The 23,641-nt window shown below is 37.4% G+C and overlaps 1 non-coding gene and 1 pseudogene across 1 annotated transcript; one reads left to right on the top strand and one right to left on the bottom strand.

Annotated features, from left to right (window-relative positions):
• Window positions 1–19,032: 19,032 nt before the first annotated feature.
• On the top strand, window positions 19,033–19,139 carry LOC121439061. Its single transcript, XR_005973145.1, has one exon. It is a non-coding gene; the product is annotated as a U6 spliceosomal RNA (small nuclear RNA).
• Window positions 19,140–21,013: 1,874 nt separating this feature from the next.
• Window positions 21,014–22,127, bottom strand: LOC121438960 (annotated as a pseudogene).
• Window positions 22,128–23,641: the final 1,514 nt, after the last annotated feature.

Genomic DNA, 23,641 nt, shown 5'->3' on the forward strand with positions numbered 1-23,641 from the left:
AAATTAAAGGATTACACTTAAGACCATTTCCATGACAATTTAAAATGTCAATTTAGCAGACTACAAAACAATTATAACTATGGATTTTAAATTTTGTGGCATTTTTAAGCATAGAGACTTCAAATGAGGATGTTAATTTTGTATTTTAAATAATCAAAGATATATAAAAATTATACACAGACAAAGCTTGCTTTCGGGATTGACCTAAAGATAAATTCTATAAAAATACCTAACTAAATACTCACATTTGGATGGTGACAGGATGAAAACTTTAGGATATGAATGTTTGTATGTATTTGTGTAAGTAAACATAAGTTTACTGAGTATTTGTTGACACTTAAAAAAAAACTTCCTGTTTTATAACTGGAGTCTAAGCATTTGGGAAGTGGAGAACAGAGGATCACAGAGATGGAAATCAACGAAACAAACAAAACTTAACTTTTATATTTATGGAGTAAAAGAAACAATGTCATCCTTTTCTTCAGTTTCTTATGTAATTAGTCCAGTGCTTGTTTGCAATTTAAAGGCTCTTGTATGCCCCAAATAAATGAAAATTACACACCAATAGTGTAGTGGAAACTTTGATTTCTAATACATCATTAACCATATTATTTCAAGCATTGTCAAAATTTTGAATTTCAAATTTAAAAAAAAAATCTTTCATTGAAGGCCATATCTAGCCTCCTGTCAGATGTTTTTTTTTTTCCTACAACCTTATAATCTATTTCATAAGTTCTAATTGGTCTTAATAAAGACCCAGCCAAGCCGGTTGGTGGCAGCACATGCCTTTAATCCCAGCACTCGGGAGGCAGAGGCAGAGGCAGAGGCAGGTGGATCTCTGTGAGTTCGATGCCAACCTAGTGTACAAGAGCTAGACCCAGGACAGGCTCCAATGCTACAGAGAAACCCTGATTCAAAAAAACCAAAAAAAAACCCCAAAAAACAAAAACCAAAAAACAAAACAACAACAACAAAAAACCCAGCCAGATCAGAGAGAAAGATCAGAGAGAGAAAGCAGCAAGCCACAGCCAATTCTTTCCTTGTTAACTCCTCAGCCAAAAAGGGGCCAACTACCTCATGTTTCCTCCCATGTTATACTCCTCTTTCTGCCCATTCATTTCACTTTTTGTCTGTCTGAAAAGACCTCCAGACCTCCATGGTAAACTAGTGGCTAGCCCCACCCTCTGATCTTCAGCTAAGCTATATTTGTTAGAGTATGAACAAGATATCACCACATTTTCCTTTCTTTGTCTAAAATAATTTTTAAAAGATTATAAGAAAAATAATTATACAATAAATACAATAACTATATACAATAAATACATGCAATAAATGCATCGAAAATGTCTAGTCCATTAGCAATTAACAAATTCAGAGAAAACACTCCATATCTGTCCTATCTTGATGAGTCCAATAGGTTGTACCTAATTCACTTTCTATTCTAACTTTCATTATTATGAACATAAATAATATTTAAAAGGTAAATGCCAACTATATTACAATTTTATTGGTAAAATATTATAGATTCTACTAACATCACTCTAGCTTTTACTTAATCACTATCAAATAATAATGACAATTTTCTTAGACCTTAGTGAAAATTTGTTTACCTACCTGAGATTATAGATTCTTTTGAATTCTATTCACAGAGATCCAATGCTTCCTTGAACCAAAATGTAATTAAAAATTAAAAGGAAAATTTTGTTTTATATACTGATAATTCAATAGAAGCAATTAATGTTGTTTAACTAATAGCTAAATGTTAGATTTTTATTATAATGCTTTAACTTCTGAACACTGTTGCCTTTTTTTCCTTATACAGCCTAGTAACTATATTTCAGCCAATGTTTGAGAGTCATCTGAATAGATAAGATTTTTAAACTGTCTGTCAGATTCTTATTGTTTTATTAACTCTGCACACTCTCTCCCCAAGGACTCCCATAGGAAAGGAAGAGAAGAGGAAGTTTCTGCAAGTGTAGACTTGTGTACCATATGCTTGAACAAATATGCTATATGTTCAATATAAAATCTGTGCTCCTAAACTGGCTATGAGTGTTTATTTTCTCCAAGAACAATTCTTTTTTGTTGACTTTGGTTTATAAAGCCCTTATAATAACTGTTTACAGTGTTTTTACTTTGTTTCTTTGTTTTTTCTTCCTTTAATCTTCCCCTTGGAGTGTGGAGTCACCAATAGCACAAATGTAAACTTTTTAAATTTCAATTTAAAAAAAAAAAACAGCAACTCTGGTTTTATTCCTGATGTGTTTCAGGATATTTTACTCTTTTATTCTTTCAATTGTAGTGTGTGTGTGTTTGTGTGTGTGTGTGTGTGTGTGTTTGTGTGCATGTGTAAAAGAAATTTTTCTGTATTCACTGTTATATATAAATCTTGTTCAACTTACATATGGCCCAAGTTTCAAGCACAGTGATTTGGTGATGAAATAACAGTCAAAGATCAGCAGGTTTAAGTCTGTGAGAAGAGGATACCCACTTTTTATAAAGATCTCTCCATGTGCTTAGTATTTATTGCTTGTATGGATTTAAATAACTTTTAACACATTAAGTGTAAGACTTATAATGGTTTTACTATGTATATCAACACACTGAAAATGTAAGGATGCAGAATGGGTTTCATACATTTGATAAGCTAATAAAACAATGCTATCCTGATTTCAAATGGAATTCTAACTAAACTCAGTAAATATGAAAAAAATTCCTTTATGTGATATGTTTTGGTTTTCTGAATAGCAGGCAATGATCACTGGTATGAAAATGTTAATTATTTTTGCTTGTTATCTATTTGATTCTTTCAATTAGTTTTAATGTAAGCATCTATCTCATTTATCTTCAACTGAAGCCTTGTTCATTTTAATTAAACCGCAACAGTTTTCTTCTGAATACAAGTACAAAGAGAAAGTCTCTTAATCTATCATGATCAGAATTGAGCTACATATCTTTTAAGTTTAATCAGCTACAACCTGAAAAACTGACACTGAGCTACTTAAATCTTGAATGTCATGTGGCTTTAAATGACCATAAATGAAACAAATTCAAGGATTTTTTTTTAATGAAAACCCTCTTTTGATAGCAAAATGGAAGATTTGGGTACTCTAAACTGGAGAAAAACCTTAATCACCTTTTATTCATTTGTATGTTTAGATGTGTAATTGTATTTATTTGCAGAGAGGGAGGTGATAGCTTTAAAATTAATATAGTATTTGTTTACTTGGGAATCCAGAATCTTATAAACAAATGCAGAAACACTGCTAAGAAGTCAGGGAGTTTCTTTAAGTGACATGAAAGATTTTAGGAACTAATGGGCAGATGCAGTTGTTTTATTGAGACTTTTGGGGTCCCTACAAGACACAAAAGATCAGAGCAGCTGAACCAATATACTAATTTAATTATACACCTCCTCTGCACAATACAAAACCTAGCTCCTTTATGTTGCTAAGTTATTGATTTAGAACATACAGTTCTGACAGAATGAAATCTGGTGCGGGAGAATTTTCTGTATTCTGTCGATCATAAATAAACGCTGATTGGCAAGGCAGGAAATATAGGTGGGAAAACCAGAGAGGAATCAGAAATGATGTAATGAGAATAGGAGAATTCTGGGAAGGAGGAAGTTGATTCCCCGAACTCCTGCCCAGATCACCAAAGCAGCAGGATGTGATCTGCCTCACTGAAAAAGGTGCTGAGTCACATGTCTAACATAGATCTGAAAAATGGGTTAATCAAGATGTGAGAGTTAGCCAGTGAGAGGCTAGAGCTAATGGACCAATCAGCTTATAATTTATGGAGACCTATGTGTGATTTTCTTTGGGACTAAACAGTTGTGGGGACCTAGTGGGAGGACAGAAGCACAAACAAACAGGACCCCTTCATGTTACAGATTGGCACCTACATGGATAACTCCATCCACATAAAGCCTGAGAAAGCTTGGGAAAGACTAGAGCAAGTATTTCAGTTTAGCCATAGCAGGAAAAAACCTGGGCTGTTTTAAAATGCCAGCTTTCTGGGCCTTCCTGCCAGGGAAAACTCTGACTCTTTTCAAGCAGGTGGTCAGGACTATGGAGCTATGGATACATTGTTGCAACTTGCTTCCTGGCAAGAAAACAGCCATAGGAGCTTTTGAGTGTTGTTTACTGTTGCAGCTTGCTTTCTGGCAAGGACCTTAATACACCATAGTGCTGTGGCAAAAAAACTTCTCCATATTCCTTAGCAAATTAAAAACCTATGTGGTCAGAAAAAGAGACATATACATTAAAGAGAGATTCAGAGAGTAAAAAAATCCTCTAAATGGTTTACAGTGTGTTAAAAATAAATACAGGCTAAAGGTTAAGGTTCTCAGAGTAAAAAAAAAAGAAAGAAGGAAGGAAGGAAGGAAGGAAGGAAGGAAGAAAGAAAGAAAGAAAGAAAGAAAGAGAGTAGCCTGGGAGGCAGAGACAGACGGATGAGTTCAAGGATAGCCTGGTTTACAGAGGGAATTCCAGGACAAAGATATACAGAGAACCTGCCTCAAAAAGTCAAAAGTTAAAAGTAAAAATAAATTAAATAGAGGTTAAAATAAAGCCACGTAAAGATGGAAAACACACAGAGAATCTTGATACTGTATGCTATTATGCTCTCTTTGAATTGTTTGAATGCTGGGGAAGGAGCAACAGCTGCTAAAAGATATTTGCTTATAAATGCTGCAGAATTAATCCAAGATAGGTATCTTAAAAATACCTTGACTTCACAGTTGAAGTCAGAAGGTATGTTACTTTGGAGGAGAGATTTTGCTTTTGTTTCCACAGAAAATGAGAGGCTGTGGATTTATTCAGAGTTAAGAAAAATCCAGTTTGATCAGGGAAGACTACCTGAGAAATCTCTGGCAGGAATAGATGACCCAGATGTCTGAGTTCTTCATCCAGAACGGGTTCAAGACTGCTGCCTGAGATGATCAAGACTCACAGGATACTTCAGTCAAGACTTGATCATAATTCTAAATTTTCTTTAGGTCCCCATAAGATTATCAGCACCCCCAACCAGCTGGAGGTAGCCTAAAATACAATGCTCACATTCCCAAAAAATGGACTATGGGTATTTTCCTTTTTTTTTTTTAAGAGGGGGAAGTGGTGCGGGAGAATTGTCAATATTATGTCAATCATAAATAAACACTGATTAGCCAGGCAGGAAATATAGGTGGGAAAACCAGAGAGGAAGCAGAAATGATGTAATGAGAACAGGAGAATTCTGGTAAGGAGGAAGTTGATTCCCCGAACTCCTGCCCAGATCACCAAAGCAGCAGGATGTGATCTGCCTCACTGAAAAAGGTGCTGAGCCACATGTCTAACATAGATAAGAAAAATGGGTTAATCAAGATGTGAGAGTTATCCAATGAGAGGCTAGAACTAATGGACCAATCAGCTTATAATTTATGGAGACCTATGTGTGATTTTCTTTGGGGCTAAACAGTTGTGGCATACCGGGTGGGACAGAAACCCCCAATAAGCAGGCCTGGCCTGCTCCATGTTACAGAAATAAAGCAAGGATAAACAAAAATATTTAGGTAAAGATTTTACAAAATTGGAGAGGTGTTCAGAACATGGGTTTAAAGCTTTTTTAAAGTTTTTTGTAAAATATTTATGCTAACAATGTACATGTCCCACAACTGTATTCCTGCACATAAATGGTTACATCTTGCTTCCTAGATGTTCACAGCTCTTTGGAAAACAACTTTAACTTCTCAAACCATCAAGAAGTTTTCAAAAATGAGTGAAATGAAATGTCACTCATGGTTTTCAGAATCTATTTTATTTACCTTTTCTTTTTTTATTTTTATTTATTTATTTATTTTTTAGTGAAAAAATGTCTGCCTCCTCCCCGCCTCCCACTCCTCTCCCCCCCCACTCTGCTCTCCTTCCCCCCCTCTCCCCACTCCTCTCCCCCTCCCCCCACTCCATTCCCCCTCACTCTCCAGTCTGAAGAGCAGTCCAGATTCCCTGCATGGGATAAAACCAGAGTCTCTGAACATGGTGGACAATGGGGGCTGATAAGAAGCCAAGGAAAATGGCACTGGGTTTTGATCCTACCTTTTCTTAAATTATAGTTCTGACACTTCTTATATTAATAAAAATATTTAAAATAATGAAAGTATCAAGATTGTGTTAACTGAGGCTACTTGACTTAAGAAATACAAAACAATATATTAAAATATAGATATTTTAAAATAATATTGAAAATTTCCTTTTTATTAATTATATAAAAGCTCTAATTTTGACTTTATAGACTATTATATTAGAATCTTTTTCCTTTTCAACTCCTCCTGTCACCTCCTCTATTCAAATAAAATTACAATCAATGTGTGGGTCCAAGAAATTTCACAGTTATCATCACTCTAAAGTGAGAATATTTGAGTTTTCATACGGGGCCAAAACCTGCACATATTTCCAAAGTCACACTGTATTTGAACATAGATTGTGACATTAATCAGCTGTGAGCTTTGGAATGTTGTTTAAACTATTTGTGCTTTCTCTAGTTTCTTTGTCTGTATATGGAAAATAATTGAATCTAGTACAAAGTTTTGTGAGAGTTATTTTTGAAAATTCATATACATTTGTGAATTCCTGTATCAATGATTAGTGGTACTTACAGTTCTAAAATAATTGGGGATAAAGAGATGGTCAAGTGGTTAAGAACACTTGTTCTCTTCCAGAAGGCCTAGTATCAATTTCTAGCACCCACATAACAGCTCACAGCCACCTTAAAATTAGTTCTAGGGGATTCATTGCTCACTATGACCTTCACAGGTACTGCAATATGGTGCAGTCATACATGTAGACCAAATACTCATACACATAAAATAAAAAGTAAATCATTTTTACAAAGTTGTTAAATGATAAAATCCATTGGAAGACCCTAGGGAAAGTCTTTCCCTGCTTTACACAATTGCTGATGGATTTTTACTGTTATCAGGCTGCTGAAACAACTGTAATTGCTGCCTCCTTCATATTACCACTTCTTTGTGTTCCTGGAGTTTTGTCAAACATACTTTGTCTGAAACCCACTTTCCTTGCTCTTATAAACATAAGTTCTTGAATTTTAGAGTCGCCTAAATTCAGGATGTTTTAATATTGTGATACCTGCTTAAGCACATCTGCATGCAATTTACTGACGAGCAATTCATCATTGGACACTGTGATTGAAACCAATTTGGGTCTGGGCAATACTATTCAATGCAGTATACTCAATTACTTGAGTATAAAATGTGATGAAGATATTAACTTGTTGCTACATTATTTACATGAGAAATATTTCCTATAAATTCTGACTTAAGAGACAAGATGAAATAAGTAACTACCTAGTGGAAAGAATAATAAGCAGTCCTCATTTTTTCAGAACAAACTATAGGAAGTATTGAACTACCTAGTGATTTTTTAATGTTAAGTATGAAGATGTTGCTTAGATATCAAATTAGGATGTATAAGTCAAAATAAAGTCAATATTATCTAAGATCTACCATGAAAATTAAGATAATTTGCTAACTAAAATTATAATGACAAATACATTTATATATCTTTGAAAATAGTAGTTTAATATTAAACGAACTCAGTGTAATTTATTTAGAATAACTTTCAATATATAATGATATCACCAATTTTAGTAATGAATGATAAAACATTAATAATAAAAGGTCACAACTATGGTGGGGATTGTCTGACACAACATATATGAAAAGACACAAAAACAATTCATTGAAACTTTATTTTTTGATTAGCTATTATGGTTGTTTGAATAAGAATGTTACCCAACGCTCATCCATTGCTGGTGGGAATGCAAACTTGTGCAATCACTTTGGAAATCAGTGTGGCAGTTTCTCAGAAAACTGGGAATCAACGACCTCAGGATCTAGCAATTCCATTCTTGGGAATATATCCAAGGGATGCTCAATCATACTACCAGAGCATTTGTTCAACTATGTTCATAGTAGCATTATTTGTAATAGCCAGAACCTGGAAATAACATAGATGTCCCTCAACTGAAGAATGGATAATGTGTGGCACATCTACACATTAGAGTACTACTCAGCAGTAAAAAATAATGGCATCTTGAATTTTGCATGCAAATGGACAGAATTAGAAAACATTATCTTGAGTGAGCTAACACAGACCCAAAGAAACGAATATGGTATATACTCACTCATAGTGGATACTAGTCATAAACAAAGGGCAACGAGCCTATAGTTCAGGATCCTAGAGAAAATAAGAAATAAGTTGAAACTAAAGAAAAAAATATATATACCCACCTGGAAATTAGAATCAGATAAAAATTTGGGAACAGGGAGGCAGGGATAGAAGGAAGGGGAGAAGAGGGGTTGAGGAGAACTTGAGGGAATGGGATAGTCAAGATGGAGGAAGGATAGATATGAGAGCAAGGAAAGAGGTATCTTGATTGAGGGAGCCATTATGGAGTTAGCAAGAAACGTGGCTCTAGAAAAATGCCCAAGAACCCACAGGGATGACCCCAGCTAAGACCCTAAGCAATAGAGGAGAGGGTGTCTGAACTGACCTTACCCTCTAGACAGACTGATGATTATCTTAAATATCACCATAGAACCTTTATCCAACAACAGATGGGAACAGAGTCAATGACCTACATCAGAGCACTGGACTGAGCTCCTAAGACCCAGTTGAAGAGTGAAAGGAGTGAGAGTATGAGCAAGGAATTCAAGACCATGAGGGGTCCATCCACTGAGAGAGTTTGCTTGAGCTAATGAATGGGAGCTCACCAACTGCAACTGGACTGGGAGGGAACGAGCATGGGAACAACCAAACCCCTCTGAAGGAGGTTGACAGCTGAGGCAGACTGAGGGGCCACTGATAGTGACATTGGGGTGTGACTCTACTTACATATACCGGCTTCATGAGATCCTATTCTCTTTGGATGTAAACCTTGCTCAACCTAGATGAAGTAGGAAGGGCCTCGGACTTTCTACAGGGTGGGATGCATGGCACTTCCTTAGGTTTGGAGGGGTGGGAGGAGAGTCTGTGGGGGGAGAGGGAGGAGACTGGGAGGAAGGGAGGGAGTGGGAATTTGGATTGGTATTTTTTTAAGTAATAAAAAAAAAAGAATGTCCCCCATCGGCTCAAATGTTTAATGCTTGATCTTATGTTAGAGGGTGATGTGGGGGATGATATATGCTGCGAATATGGTTTATTGCCATTGGTTAATAAAGAAGCTGCTTTCAGCCAATGGCTTAACAGAGTAATGCCAGGCTGAAAGATATATATACATATATATATATATATATATATATATATATATATATATATATAGAGAGAGAGAGAGAGAGAGAGAGAGAGAGAATATTCCAGTCAGGGAGAAGCCATGTAGCCACCACCAGGGACAGATGCCTCCTCTGGAGTCCACCCAAATTTTGACAGTAGGTCATGATCTTGTGGTGATGCACAGGTTAATGGAAATGGGTTAATTTTGGATATAAGAGCAAGATAGAAATATGCTTAAGCTATTGGCCAAACAGTATTGCAAATAATAAGGTGTTTATGTGATTATTTTAAGTCTGGGTGTCCAGAAACAAACTAGCCGCCTCTGGCTACAGAATTGTTTTGGCAGGATTGGGAGATGTGGCCTTGTTGCATGAGGTTATTTCATAAGCCCCCATTATTCCCAGTTATCTCTCTCTGCTTTATGGCTGTTATCGCAACATGTAACCTCTCAGGTACTGCTTAGCGTTATGCCTGATTACCTGCTGCCATACTCACCACCATGATAGTGTTTTTGGACTAACTAACCCTCGGGAATCATGATCCCAAATTAGATGTTTTATTTATAAGTTGCTTAAACCATGGTGTTTTGTCACAACAATAGAAAAGAAACTAAGATTGTTACCATGGCTGCTTTAAAATATTTAAATTAGTCAAATATTTCAATGCTTTATTAACAGAAATAATTTTTTCTTAAATGATATCAACTTCTATATAGTTTCATTTTATTAAATCTTACTCATATCTCAATGTTACAAAGAGTGTTACAAAGTGTTTGCATTAGAGCTAGATGGAACAATTGCTATGTCCCATGCTTTATAGAACTAATGAAGAATAGTAAAGCTAATCTTTGAATTTTCCATTCAAAATTTTAATTTGTTAATATAAATATATTATCATTACAAAAAAATGAACAGAAAATTCAAATATGCATTTATAATAATAAATAAGGAAATACATGATCAATGTAATTATAGCACAAAAAGTTCATTTTTTTAATTCTTTCTGTTTTTATTTTTATTGTCATTTTTTAATTTTCAAAACAGGCTTTCCTTAGAAATGCTGGAACTGATTTTGTAGATCCAGTTGGTGTTGAACTCACAGAGATCGCCCTGTGTCTGCTTCCTAGAATTAAATATGTGCCACCACACCCCGATAAAGCTCAATTTTCAAATGAATTTGTTTTGTATGGATTTTATGTGTGATATGTAGTATAAGAACACTGATTCACTTCATTAAATATTTGTATCTGGATTTAGGACTTTGACTTCAGCATATTCATGTGTGTTGTGAATGGTATTAAAGATTAAACTTAGGACTTGCACCTGCTAGAAAAGTTCTATACCTCTGTGCTTTTTTTATTTTTATTTTTATTTTTTTATTGCGAAAAGAAGAAAAAAAACATAAACAAAAAACAAGTTTCCACCTCCTCCCAGCCTCCCATTTCCCTTCCCCTCCTCGCACCCTTCTCCCCCTCCTCCCACCCTTCTCCCCCTCCCCCCACTCCTCTCCCCCTCCCTCTCCAGTCCACAGAGCAGTCAGGGTTCCCTGCCCTGTGTTAAGTCCTAGGTCCTCCCCCCTCCGTCCATATCTAGGAAGGTGAACATCCAAACTGGCTAGGCTCCCACAAATCCAGCATATTAAGTAGGATCAAAACCCCCTGCCATTGTCCTTGGTGTCTCATCAGCCCGCATTGTTCGCCATGTTCAGAGAGTCCGGTTTTATCCCATGCTTTTTCGGTCACAGTCCAGCTGGCCTTGGTGAGCTCCCCTTAGATCAGCTCCACTGTCTCAGTGGGTGGATGAACGCCTCGTGGTCCCAAATTCTTTGCTCATGTTCTCCCTCCTTCTGCTCCTCCTTGGGACCTTGGGAGCTCAGTCCAGTGCTCCTGTGTGGGTCTCTGTCTCTATCTCTATCCATCACCAGATGAAGATTCTATGATGATATGCAAGATATTCGTCAGAATTACTCTAGGATAGGGTCATTTCAGGTTCCCAATCCTCAGCTGCCCAAGGAACTAACTGGGAACCTCATCTTGGGCACTAGGGAGCCCGTCTAGGGTCAAGTCTCTTGCCCACCCTAAACTGGCTCCCTTAACTAAGAATTGTGGTTCTGTGCTCCCTTATCCACCTTTCCTTTATCCCAATTCTCCTGTTTCCCCAGGTCCCCCCTCCTTCCCTTCTACCTTTTCTCTCCCCGTCTCCCCTTACCCCCATCCCACCCCACCCCCAAGATCGCATTTTCTCCCCGGAAATTTGGTCTACTTCCCTTAGCCAAGAGGACAACTATATGTTTTTCCTTGGGTTCACCTTCTTACTTAGCTTCTTTAGGTTCACCTATTGTAGACTCGGTGGTCCTTATTTATGGCTAGAAACCAATTATGAGTGAGTACATCCCATATTCATCTTTTTGGGTCTGGGATACCTCACTCAGGATAGTGTTTTCTATTTCCATCCATTTGCATGCAAAATTCAAGAAGTCATTGTTTTTTACCGCAACGTAGTACTCTAGCATGTATATATTCCATACTTTCTTCATCCATTCTTCCATTGAAGGGCATCGAGGTTGTTTCCAGGTTCTGCTATTACAAATAATACTGCTATGAACATAGTTGAACAAATGCTTTTGTCATTTGATAGAGCATCTCTTGGGTATATTCCCAAGAGTGGTATTGCTGGGTCCAGGGGTAAGTTGATCCTGAATTTCCTGAGAAACCGAAACACTGACTTCCACAGTGGTTGCACAAGATTGCATTCCCACCAGCAATGGATGAGGGTACCCGTTACTCCACAGCCTCTCCAGCAAAGGTTATCCTTGGTGTTTTTGAGTTTAGCCATTCTGACAGGTGTAAGATGATATCTCAAAGTTGTTTTGATTTGCATTTCCCTGATTGCTAAGGAAGTTGAGCATGACTTTAAGTGTCTTTTGGCCATTTGAACTTCCTCTGCTGAGAATTCTCTGTTCAGTTCAGTGCCCCATTTTTCAATTGGGTTAATTAGCATTTTAAAGTCTAGTTTCTTGAGTTCTCTATATATTTTGGAGATCAGACCTTTGTCTGTTGTGGGGTTGGTGAAGATCTTCTCCCAGTCAGTAGGTTGCCTTTGTGTCTTAGTGACCATGTCCTTTGCTTTACAGAAGCTTCTCAGTTTAAGTAGGTCCCATTTATTCAATGTTGCCCTTAATGACTGTGCTTCTGGGGATATACATAGGAAGCCATCTCCTGTGCCCATCTATTGTAGGGTATTTCCCACTTTCTCTTCTATCAGGTTCAGTGTGTTCGGGCTGATATTGAGGTCTTTAATCCATTTGGACTGGAGTTTTGTGCACGGTGAGAGATATGGGTCTATTTTCATTCTTCTACAGGTTGACATCCAGTTGTGCCAGCACCATTTGTTGAAGATGCTTTCTTTCTTCCATTGTATACTTTTAGCTCCTTTATCGAAAATGAGGTGTTCATAGGTTTGTGGGATAAAATCCGGGTCTTCTATACGATTCCATTGGTCGACTTCTCTGTTTTTATGCCAGTACCACACTGTTTTCATTACTGTAGCTCTGTAATAGAGTTTGAAGTCAGGGATGGTAATGCCTCCAGAAGATCCTTTATTGTATAGGATTGTTTTGGCTATCCTGGGTTTTTTGTTTTTCCATATAAAGTTGATTATTGTCTTCTCCAGATCTGTGAAGAATTTTGATGGGATCTTGATGGGGATTGCATTGAATCTATAAATAGCCTTTGGTAGAATTGCCATTTTTACTATGTTGATCCTCCCAATCCAAGAGCAAGGGAGGTCCATCCATTTTTTGGTATCCTCTTCAATTTCTTTCTTCAATGCCTTAAAGTTCTTGTCAGATAGATCTTTCACTTCCTTGGTTAGATTTACCCCAAGATATTTTATGCTGTTTGTGGCTATCGTGAATGGTGAAGCTTCTCTGATTTCCCTCTCTGCTTCCATATCCTTTGTGTATAAGAGGGCGACTGATTTTTTGGAGTTGATCTTGTATCCTGCCACATTACTAAAGCTGTTTATCAGCTGTAAAAGTTCTTTGGTGGAGTTTTTGGGGTCGCTAATGTACACTATCATATCATCTGCAAATAACGAAAGTTTAACTTCTTCCTTTCCAATTCGAATCCCCTTGATCCCATTTTGTTGTCTTATTGCTATTGCTAGAACTTCAAGCACTATATTGAAGAGGTATGGCGAGAGTGGACAGCCTTGCCGTGTTCCTGAGTTAAGTGGGATGGCTTTGAGTTTCTCTCCGTTTAATTTGATGTTAGCTGTCGGCTTGCTGTATATAGCTTTTATTATATTTAGGTATGACCCTTGTATCCCAAATCTCTCCAAGACTTTTAACATAAATGGATGTTGAATTTTGTCAAATGCTTTTTCAGCATCTAATGAAATGATCATATGGTTTTTTTCTTTCAGTTTATTTATATGCTGGATTACATTGATAGATTTTCGTATGTTGAACCAGCCCTGCATCTCAGGAATGAAGCCTACTTGATCATAATGGATAATTTTTCGGATGTGTTCTTGGATTCGATTTGCCAGTATTTTGTTGAGGATTTTTGCGTCGATATTCAAGAGTGAGATTCGCCTGTAGTTCTCTTTCCTGGTTGTGTCTTTGAGTGGTTTTGGTATCAGAGTAATTGTGGCTTCATAAAAGGAATTTGGTAATGACCCTTCTGTTTCTATATTGTGGAATACATTAAGGAGTATAGGTATTAGGTCTTCTTGGAAGTTCTGGTAGAATTCTGCATTGAAACCATCTGGTCCTGGGCTTTTTTTGGTAGGGAGGTTTTTGATAACAGCTTCTAATTCTTCGCGACTTACAGGTCTGTTTAGATTGTTCACCTGGTCCTGGTTTAGTTTTGGTAAATGGTAATTATCTAAAAAAGTGTCCATTTCTTTTACATTTTCCAGTTTTGTGGCATACAGGCTTTTGTAGTAAGATCTAATGACTTTCTGAATTTCCTCTGTGTCTGTGGTTATATCCCCCTTTTCAGTTCTGATCTTATTAATTTGCATATTCTCTCTCTGCCGTTTGATTAGATTGGATAGGGGTTTATCAATCTTGTTGATTTTCTCCAGGAACCAGCTTTTTGTTTCATTGATTCTTTGGATTGTTTTCTGTGTTTCTATTTTGTTGATTTCAGCCCTCAATTTGATTATTTCAAGTCTTCTACTCCTCCTAGGTGAGTCTGCTTCTTTTTTTTTCTAGGGCTTTCAAGTGGGCTGTTAAGTCTCCAATATGTGCTTTCTCTGTTTTCTTTAGGTGGGCACTTAGTGCTATGAACTTTCCTCTCTGGACTGCTTTCATAGTGTCCCATAAGTTCAAGTATGTTGTTTCTTTATTTTCATTGAATTCAAGGAAGACTTTAATTTCTTTCTTTATTTCTTCCTTAATCCAGGTATGGTTCAGTAGTTCACTGTTCAGTTTCCATGAATTTGTAGGCTTTCTGGGGGTAGCATTGTTGTTGAATTCTAACTTTAATCCATGGTGATCTGATAAGACAAGGTGGTTACTAATATTTTTTGTAACTGTGTAAGTTAGCTTTGTTACCAAGTATGTGGTCAATTTTCGAGAAGGTTCCATGAGCTGCAGAGAAGAAGGTATATTCTTTCCTTTTTGGTTGGAATAATCTATAGATGTCTGTTAAGTCCATTTGCTTCATTACCTCCATTAATTCTCTAATTTCTCTGTTAGGTTTCTGTCTGATTGACCTGTCCATTGGTGAGAGAGGAGTGTTGAAGTCTCCTACTATTAGTGTGTGCCATTTGATGGCTGCCTTGAGTTTTAGTAATGTTTCTTTTACGTACGTGGGTGCTTTTATATTAGGGGCATAGATATTCAGGATTGAGACTTCTTCCTGATGAATTGTTCCTGTTATGAGTATAAAATGTCCCTCTCCATCTCTTCTGATTGATTTAAGTTTGAAGTCAACTTTGTTAGAAATTAGTATGGCCACACCTGCTTGTTTCTTAGGTCCGTTTGCTTGATAAGCCATTTCCCAGCCCTTTACTCTGAGTAGGTGCCTGTCTTTCTGGTTGAGGTGTGTTTCTTGTAGACAGCAGAATGTTGGATCCTGTTTTCTTATCCAATCTCTTAGCCTGTGCCTTTTTATAGGTGAGTTGAGCCCATTGATATTAAGTGATATTAATGACCAGTGGTTGTTAACTCCGGTCACTTTTTTAGTAGTATGGTTTGTGTGTTTCCCTTCTTTGATTTGCGCTGGTGAAGAGTCTCTAGATGTCTGAGTTATTGTGGTCATTGTTGGACTCCTTGGTTAGTGATTTTCCTTCTATTATTTTCTGTAAGGCTGGATTTGTGGCTACGTATTGTTTAAATTTGTTTTTATCCTGGAAAATTTTGTTTTCTCCATTTATAGTGAATGAAAGTTTGGCTGGATATAGTAGTCTGGGCTTGCATCCGTGGTCTATTACTTTTTGGAGATCATCTATCCAGGACCTTCTGGCTTTCATGGTTTCCATAGAGAAGGCAGGTGTAAGTCTGATAGGTTTACCTTTATAAGTAACTTGGCCTTTTTCCTTTGCGGCTCTTAATATTCTTTCTTTATTCTGTATATTTTGTGTTTTGATTATTATATGGTGAGGGGATGTTTTCTTTTGATCCAGCCTATTCGGTGTTTTGTATGCTTCTTGAACCTTCATAGGTACATCTGTCTTCTGGTTGGGAAAGTTTTCTTCTATAATTTTATTAAGTATATTTTCTGTATCGTTGAGCTGCACTTCTTCTCCTTCTTCTACTCCAATTATTCTTAGGTTTGGTCTTTTTATTGTGTCCCATATTTCCTGAATGTTTTGTTTTGAGAGTTTTTGGACTTGCTGTTTTCTTTGATCAGAGTGTTTATTTTCTCTGTGTTATCCTCATAATCTGAGATTCTTTCTTCTATCTCTTGTATTCTGCTGGTTATACTTGATTCTGTAGTCTCTATTCATTTACCTAGATTTTCCATGTCCAGCCGGCCCTCTGTTTGTGTTTTCTTCTTTGTCTCCATTTCAGTTTTCAAGTCATGAACTGTTTCCTTTATCTGCTTGATTGTTTTTCCTTGGTTTCCTAGGGTATCATTCACTGATTTACTTAATTCCTCGAACTTTCTATTATACTTCTCATCCATTTCTATAAGGGCATTTTTTATATGCTGTTTAAGCGTGTCAATCACTTTCATGAAGTCAGTTTTTTCTTCTTCTTCTTGATTAAGGTGTTCATGTCCTCCTGTTGTGGGGTCACTGGCTTCTGTTGGTTTCGTGTTGTTTTTCAGATTGTTGGGAGAATTCCTGCATTGGCGTCTGCCCATCTCTTCCTCCCAATACTCCCCTTTGGATCTTCTTTAACAGTATCAGGTCTTCTTGCCCACTGATGTACCTTCCCAGTGATGTCACTCCCCAGAGATGTTTCTCCACAATGATGTTTCACTTGGTGCCCAGATCGAAACTCTGCGCTGCTTGGTTAGCTCGCCAACAAAAGGCCCACCCTGCTCGCTGCGGGCAGTCTATGGGAACAAAGGAGCTACCGGCCATCCCTTTGTCCTCCCGGTTCGGGTTCGGTCCCAGCGCCCTAGCAGGCTGGGCAGGGAGGCTCTACGCCCCAAAGGAGGGAGGGAGTGAGGGAGACAGGGGGTGTGGGGATCTGGATGTAAGCTGAATGGGATAAGAAGAGAGAGCTACCTCTGTGCTTTTACAGCTCTAGTATTCTTTTTACTTTTCATTTCAAGTCAGAAACTCAATAATTTCCCCACAATAACCTTTAACTTTCTCCTAGTTTTAGTTTTTAAAGGATTTTAACTTTTTTATATGTTGGGTGTTTTGCTTTCAAATATGTATGCTTGTGCATTTTGTGACTCTTTCAGCCAGAAGATGGTATCATATCCCTTGGTGCTAGAGTTGCAAACAGTTATTAGCTGCTATGTGGGTGCTGAAAAACAGAACGCAGTTTCTCTACAAGAACAGCATATGTTCTTAAATACTGAGCTATCTATCACTTTAGTCCCTTATCGTTTTGTAAACATTTTCCATTATATTTGATATTGAAAATGTGTCTGTTGATGTCTTCACTGTTTTAATGGTTATTGTGAAAAATCTAAGCCTTTATAAATACTGAGGAGTATAGTTTTTTTTTCTCTCTTTACTGCTTGGGGGTCAGTCACCCAGCTCCCAAATAAATACTTGGAGACTTATTCTTACTTATGAATGCCAGGTCTTAGCTTGGTTTATTTCTAGACTTAATTTTACTTAAATTATCCCATTTGTCTTTTTCCAGTCTGCTTTTACCATTCTCTATTCTATACATCTTTGTTTACTTATTACTCTATGACAGTGTGGCTGGGCAGCTGGCCCCCATGATATCCCCCTTCCTTCTCATTTTATTTTGCTTCTCCTTTTCCCTTCTCCTCTTTATTCTCTCTGCCTTCCAGCTCCAACTATTTCTTTCTCCTGCCTAGCTTTTTCAGACCAATCAATTGTTTTAGGCGGCAAAGAAACACAGTTTCATGGAGTTAAACAAATGTAGTATAATATAATGCAGCACATCTTTCCATCATTAAACAAATATTCCACAGCATAGAAGAATGTAACACATCTTTAACTAATACGCCAGAACAGCAAAAGATCTGGAAGGAATCAGGAGAGGGTAATAAACATGATAAAGAATATTTTGTTTCAAAATGTAAATAAGGAGCAGAAGGAGAGAGAGCAGAAGCAAGGAACTCAGGACTGCAAGGGGTGCACCCACACACTGAGACAATGGGGATGTTCTATTGGGAACTCACCAAGGCCAGCTGGCCTGGATCTGAAAAAGCACGGCATAAAACTGGACTTGCTGAACATAGTGGACAATGAGGACTACTGAGAACTCAAGAACAATGGCAATGGGTTATTGATCCTACTGCACATACTGGCTTTGTGGGAGCCTAGGCAGTTTGGATGCTCACCTTACTAGACCTGGATGGAGGTGGGTGGTCCTTGGACTTCCCACAGGTCAGGGAACCCTGATTGCTCTTAGAGCTGATGAGGGAGGGGGAAGTGGTGTGGGGAGGGGGAGGGAAATGGTAGGCGTTGGCGGGGAGGAGGCAGAAATCTTTAATAAATAAATAAATAAATAAATTTTTAAAAAAAGGGAAAAATTAATTCTTCTCTTTTCATTTTTAAATTGTTCTGTTTTACTTTTTAACTGTTCATGAAAATTGGATAGAGAAAAACCAATTATAAATATATTTTGTTATATAACATTAAATATATATTTGCTATTATCCAAATACATAGTACTTTGAGCATATATCTACTATTTCCTGCTATTCTCCCCTTTCTTGCCCTCTCATCTGCTATTACTTCTTTTGTTCTCCTGGTCAATTTTTCTTTTACTTTCAAGTCACATGTACATAAATTATTTTATATATTCATATAAAGTATAATTCTTACAAGTGATATTTATTCTTGTGGGATTGATTTAATCAACAGTTGCATACACTTTGTTTAAACTTATATAATATGATTCTTCTTTATGGCTAAAATTTATATGTATGTATGTATATATAGATAGATAACAATTATATTAATTTTTTTCATCCATTCTTATACCAATAGCCACTCTTTTCAATGCTTCCTTCCCTATCATGAATAATGTTGCAATAAACCTAGATGTGTTAGAACCTCTATGATGCATTAATATGAAGTCATTAAAACAAACTTGTCAACAAATGACTGAATGAAATGAGAAGCCATTTCTTAAAACATAAAGTATGGTGCTCACTTCAGCATCACATATACTAAAATTAGAATGATGTAAAAAAGATTAGTATGGTCCCTGAACAAAGATGACACATAAATTTGTGAAGTGTTCCTTAGTTTTTCAAAGAGGAGTCCCAGTGAGGTCCTAGCATCAATAGTTTAGCAGAAACCAGAGGCCTCAAACTAGACCAATGACTCTTTGCAAATAACACTTGCACACAAAGACATATGGGTAAAAGAGGGTAATGCATGACTCACTATGTCACACTACAGCTTTCATGATTAGTCTTTCTGTTTTTTTCTTTTTTCTCTTAAATTTTATTTTATTTTGTGTGTGAGAGTTTATAATGGCAATGAGGAAATATGAAGGGACAAGAAATAGTTGGGGTTGAGATGCATGATGTAAAACAAAAAGGATAAGTAAAAAGAACGTTTATAAAAAGCATCATGTTTTTACAAATGGGCAATTAATATGTGAAAAATGTCCAACATCAATAATTATCAAAGAAATCTAAATTAAAATGATATTGTAATTCTATCTCATTCTACACATAATGACAGTCATTAAGAAACCAATTAAGTAACAGTGAGGATTTGAAAAAAAGGAAATTCTTATGCACACCTGGTAGGATGTAAACTAGTACATTCATTATGGAAATCAGTAGGGACACTCCTCATAAGACTAAAACAGTATCACATGAATATATCACATGATCCAGCAATATTAACCCTGGCATTTTCCCAGTAATCATTTTTCCTTCTTTTAGGCTCAAATTTTTATAGGATATAATATAGAATTGGCTCAAAACAAATAATTCAAAGTTGGAAAATTAAGTTAATAAAGTGCTGTTCAAAATATTTCCCATACTGACTCTTATTGCTAACAAGAACAACATTTTTCAGACCATTTTTGAACATTGATTTCAAGTACCCATTTCTTTATCTTCTGTAGCTTAATAAACCAAAAATCATTTCTTTATTTGCTTGCAAAGAAAGTTCTTTCTCTTCCCTTCCATGCTCATTGCTAGAATGGTAGTCAAAATATTTCCCACCTAAGACAAGGAAAATTCAAAACATTAATTTCTGCCATATCTCATATTTGAAGAGTTATTTTTGCTGGTGAATTGAGTTGGATCCATGGAACTCATGGAAAGGTAGAAGGGAGAACCCACTCCATAAAAGTTGGTCTATGATTTTCTCAAGGTAATATATACACAAAATCCATCTCTCTTTCCCTTTCTGTGGTGTGGAGAATTGTCTGTATTCTGTCAATCATGTTTTAAATGAACACTGATTGGCTAGTAGCCAGGCAGGAAGTATAGGTGGGACAAACAGTCAGGAAGTAGAGGTAGGGTAATGAGTACAGGAGTATTCTGGAAAGAAGGAAGGTCTTCCCACAGTTCTGTCCAGACACTGAAGAAGCAGGATGTGACCTGCCCTGATGAAAAAGGTACTGAGCCATGTGGCTAACATAGATAAGAATAATGGGCTAATATAAATTATAAGAGCTAATATGAAGCCTGAGATAATGGGCCAATCAGTTTATAACTGATGTAGACCTCTCTGTGTGATTTTCCTTAGGACTTAATGAATACGGGAACTGGGCAGGACAGAAACCCCAACAAGCAGGCCCTCATGTTACATTCCTCTGTGTTTTTTCACATACAGTAATAATAATAAATAATATTTTGAAAGAAGAAAACATAATGATACATATATGAAAATTGTTATATATCATAGAAAAATAATACTTTGTATGCCAGCAAAAATTAATTTAACATATACTAATTTTTATGTAAAAAGTATTTTTATTATGTTAAAATATGTCCTGAGCAGCATTTATTTACATGGAGAGTTTAAAAAAACTGACTTGTGATTATTTGCCTTGTCCTCAATTAGAGACATGATTACACACATTCCTAGTAGTTTCTGAAGCAGATCTGTCACATCCCATCACAGAAGAAAGTACAGGATGGACAGTGTTCTCTTCTGAACTTACATCTTTAGAACGGTTGGAATGCTTTTCCCTGAGTACGTCAGGTGGAAGCCTCTGTTAATTTGGTCGAAGGATAGAGTGTCAGTTACACATTCATCAACTTTTATCTCTTTTGACATATATTCAGACACCAGCTTTGGGACACTCTCTACACTCTTCCATCCTCCAAGGAGTGCCTTTCCACGTGCATCCTGTCACCAACTGGAATTGGTGAGTGGAGACTTCTTCACCTGAAGCAGCTATGCCAACCACCACACTAACTCCCCAGCCTTTGTGCGCCACCTTGAGGCTGCTCTCATGACCTTCACGTTGCCGAAGCACCCCAAAGAGTAATCTACTCCCCCATCTGTCATCTCAGTGAGTACTTCCTGGATGGGTTTACTGAAATCCTGGGGGCTAGTACATTCAGAGGCTACAAATTCTTTGGCCTTTGCGAATTTATCTTTATTGATGTCAATACCAATGATCCGGGATGCACCAGCTACTTTACAGCCCATGATCACTGCTAATCCAACTCCTCCCAGGCCAAAGATGGCACAGGTAAAACCAGGTTCCACCTTGGCAGTGTTCACAGCAACACCATAGACAGTTAAAGTGCCATGCCCGAGAAGGCAGACTTTATCCAAAGGTGCTGAAGGATCAATTTTAGTAACGGAGATGTCAGCCACAACTGTGTACTCAGAAAATGTGCTGGTTCCCATGAAATGAAAAATAGACTTTCTTTGCATATACTAGTGCCATCTGGCATTAATCCATTCCTCTGAGTGACTCATATCTTCTGGCAAAGGTTTGTTTTGGGATTCACACAAAATTTGCATTCTCCACATTGTGGGATGTAAAGTGGGATGACAGTGTAACCTGCCTTCACCTTAGTTACCCCTTCACCCATGCTTTCCACAATCCCTGCCCCTTCATGTCCCCAAATCACTAGGAAACACCCGTCAGGATCAGTTCCACTCAGAGTATAGGCATCTGTGTACAAACGGCGGTGGCAATGATCTTAATATGAACTTCATGAGCCTTGGGAGGTGCTACTTCAATTTCTTCTATGGAGAGAGGCTTTCCAATTTCTGAGGTGACTGCAGCCTTGCATCTGATCACCTGATTCACCATGTCCGCAAGTTGGGGTTCCTGAGCTGAATTTCAAGCAACAAGTCTAGAGGATCCCGGTATGGGCTGGTCATGCATGAGGGGCAGGGCTGAGTGCAGGGGAGGAGCTATGATGCAGAGGCGGTGTGAGGGGCGGGGCTGAGTGTGGGGGCGGGGCTATGATGCAGAGGTGGCGTGAATAGGTTCCTTTTTTTTAAAAGTGTGTAGCCCAGGCTGGCCTCAAACTTGTGATCCTCCTGCCTCTGCCTTCTTCAGCAAATCCTACCGGCATGCACTACCACAACCAGTACTAAAATATTTTTTTTTTGATTTGGAAGTATTTTATTGAGGATTTTTGTTTACATCAAGGATATTGGTATGTAGCTTTCTTTGTTGCTGTTCTTGTGTCTTTATCTGTTTTTGTTATTAAAGTAATACTTTATACAAGAAGTTTGTAAGTGCTCCTTCTGTTTTTATTGTTTTAGTTTCTTTTTTTTATTTACTTATTAAAGATTTCTGCCTCCTCCCCGCCACTGATCAGAAGCAGATGGAGAGAGAGCACGAGCAAGGAACTCAGGACAGCGAGGGGTGCACCCACACACTGAGACAATGGGGATGTTCTATGGGGAACTCACCAAGGCCAGCTGGCCTGGGTCTGAAAAAGCACGGGATAAAACCGAACTAGCTGAACATAGCGGACAATGAGGACTACTGAGAACTCAAGAACAATGGCAATGGGTTTCTGATCATACTGCACATGCTGGCTTTGTGGGAGCCTAGGCAGTTTGGATGCTCACCTTACTAGACCTGGATGGAGGTGGGTGGTCCTTGGACTTCCCACAAGTCAGGGAACCCAGATTGCTCTTTGGGCTGACGAGGGAGGAGGACTTGGTGGGGGGAGGGGGAGGGAAAAGGGAGGCAGTGGTGGGGAGGAGGCAGAAATCTTTAATGAATAAAATATTTCTTTAAAATCCAAAAAGCAAAAGTTATTGAATTAATCTTGTTTCTCACATATTTATAGAACTTAAAATAGTATAAATCTAAGTAGGTTTGCATAAATTCAAGAAGAATTAGAAAAACTTTCTTTGAAACAGTATCTTCCTATATAGCCAGGCGGACCTTGAACTCAAGACATGGTCTCCTCTCCTAAGTACCTGGTCAAATGTTACTATTTTTAGTTGTGCATTGATGCACACTTCATGCATATCTTCGGTGCAATTTAATTGTTTGTTTTGCATGTGAAAAAGCTGGAAGAACATGACGGTTGTAAGAAACCAAATCTGAATGAGGATCAGATATGAAAAAAATGCTTATTTTAATTTTTTCTTTATGTAGCCTACTTCAAGTCTGTTTTTTACCTAAAAACCAAGAGTAATTTCAGATGAATACTGAATGTGTCATATCATCAAGTCTCATGAGACCATGCTTACTTTGACCTTGCAAGTGAGAGGTGAGTATGACTTTTGTAGAAAATAATTAAGAATTTGCTGAAGTTAAGCTGGATATATCAATTGGCAAAAGATAAAATGTTACTTGTT

This window comes from Microtus oregoni, unplaced genomic scaffold, assembly GCF_018167655.1.
Source record: "Microtus oregoni isolate MIOR12 unplaced genomic scaffold, Mior012 000059F_ref0000304, whole genome shotgun sequence".
Classification (NCBI taxonomy): Eukaryota; Metazoa; Chordata; class Mammalia; order Rodentia; family Cricetidae; genus Microtus; species Microtus oregoni.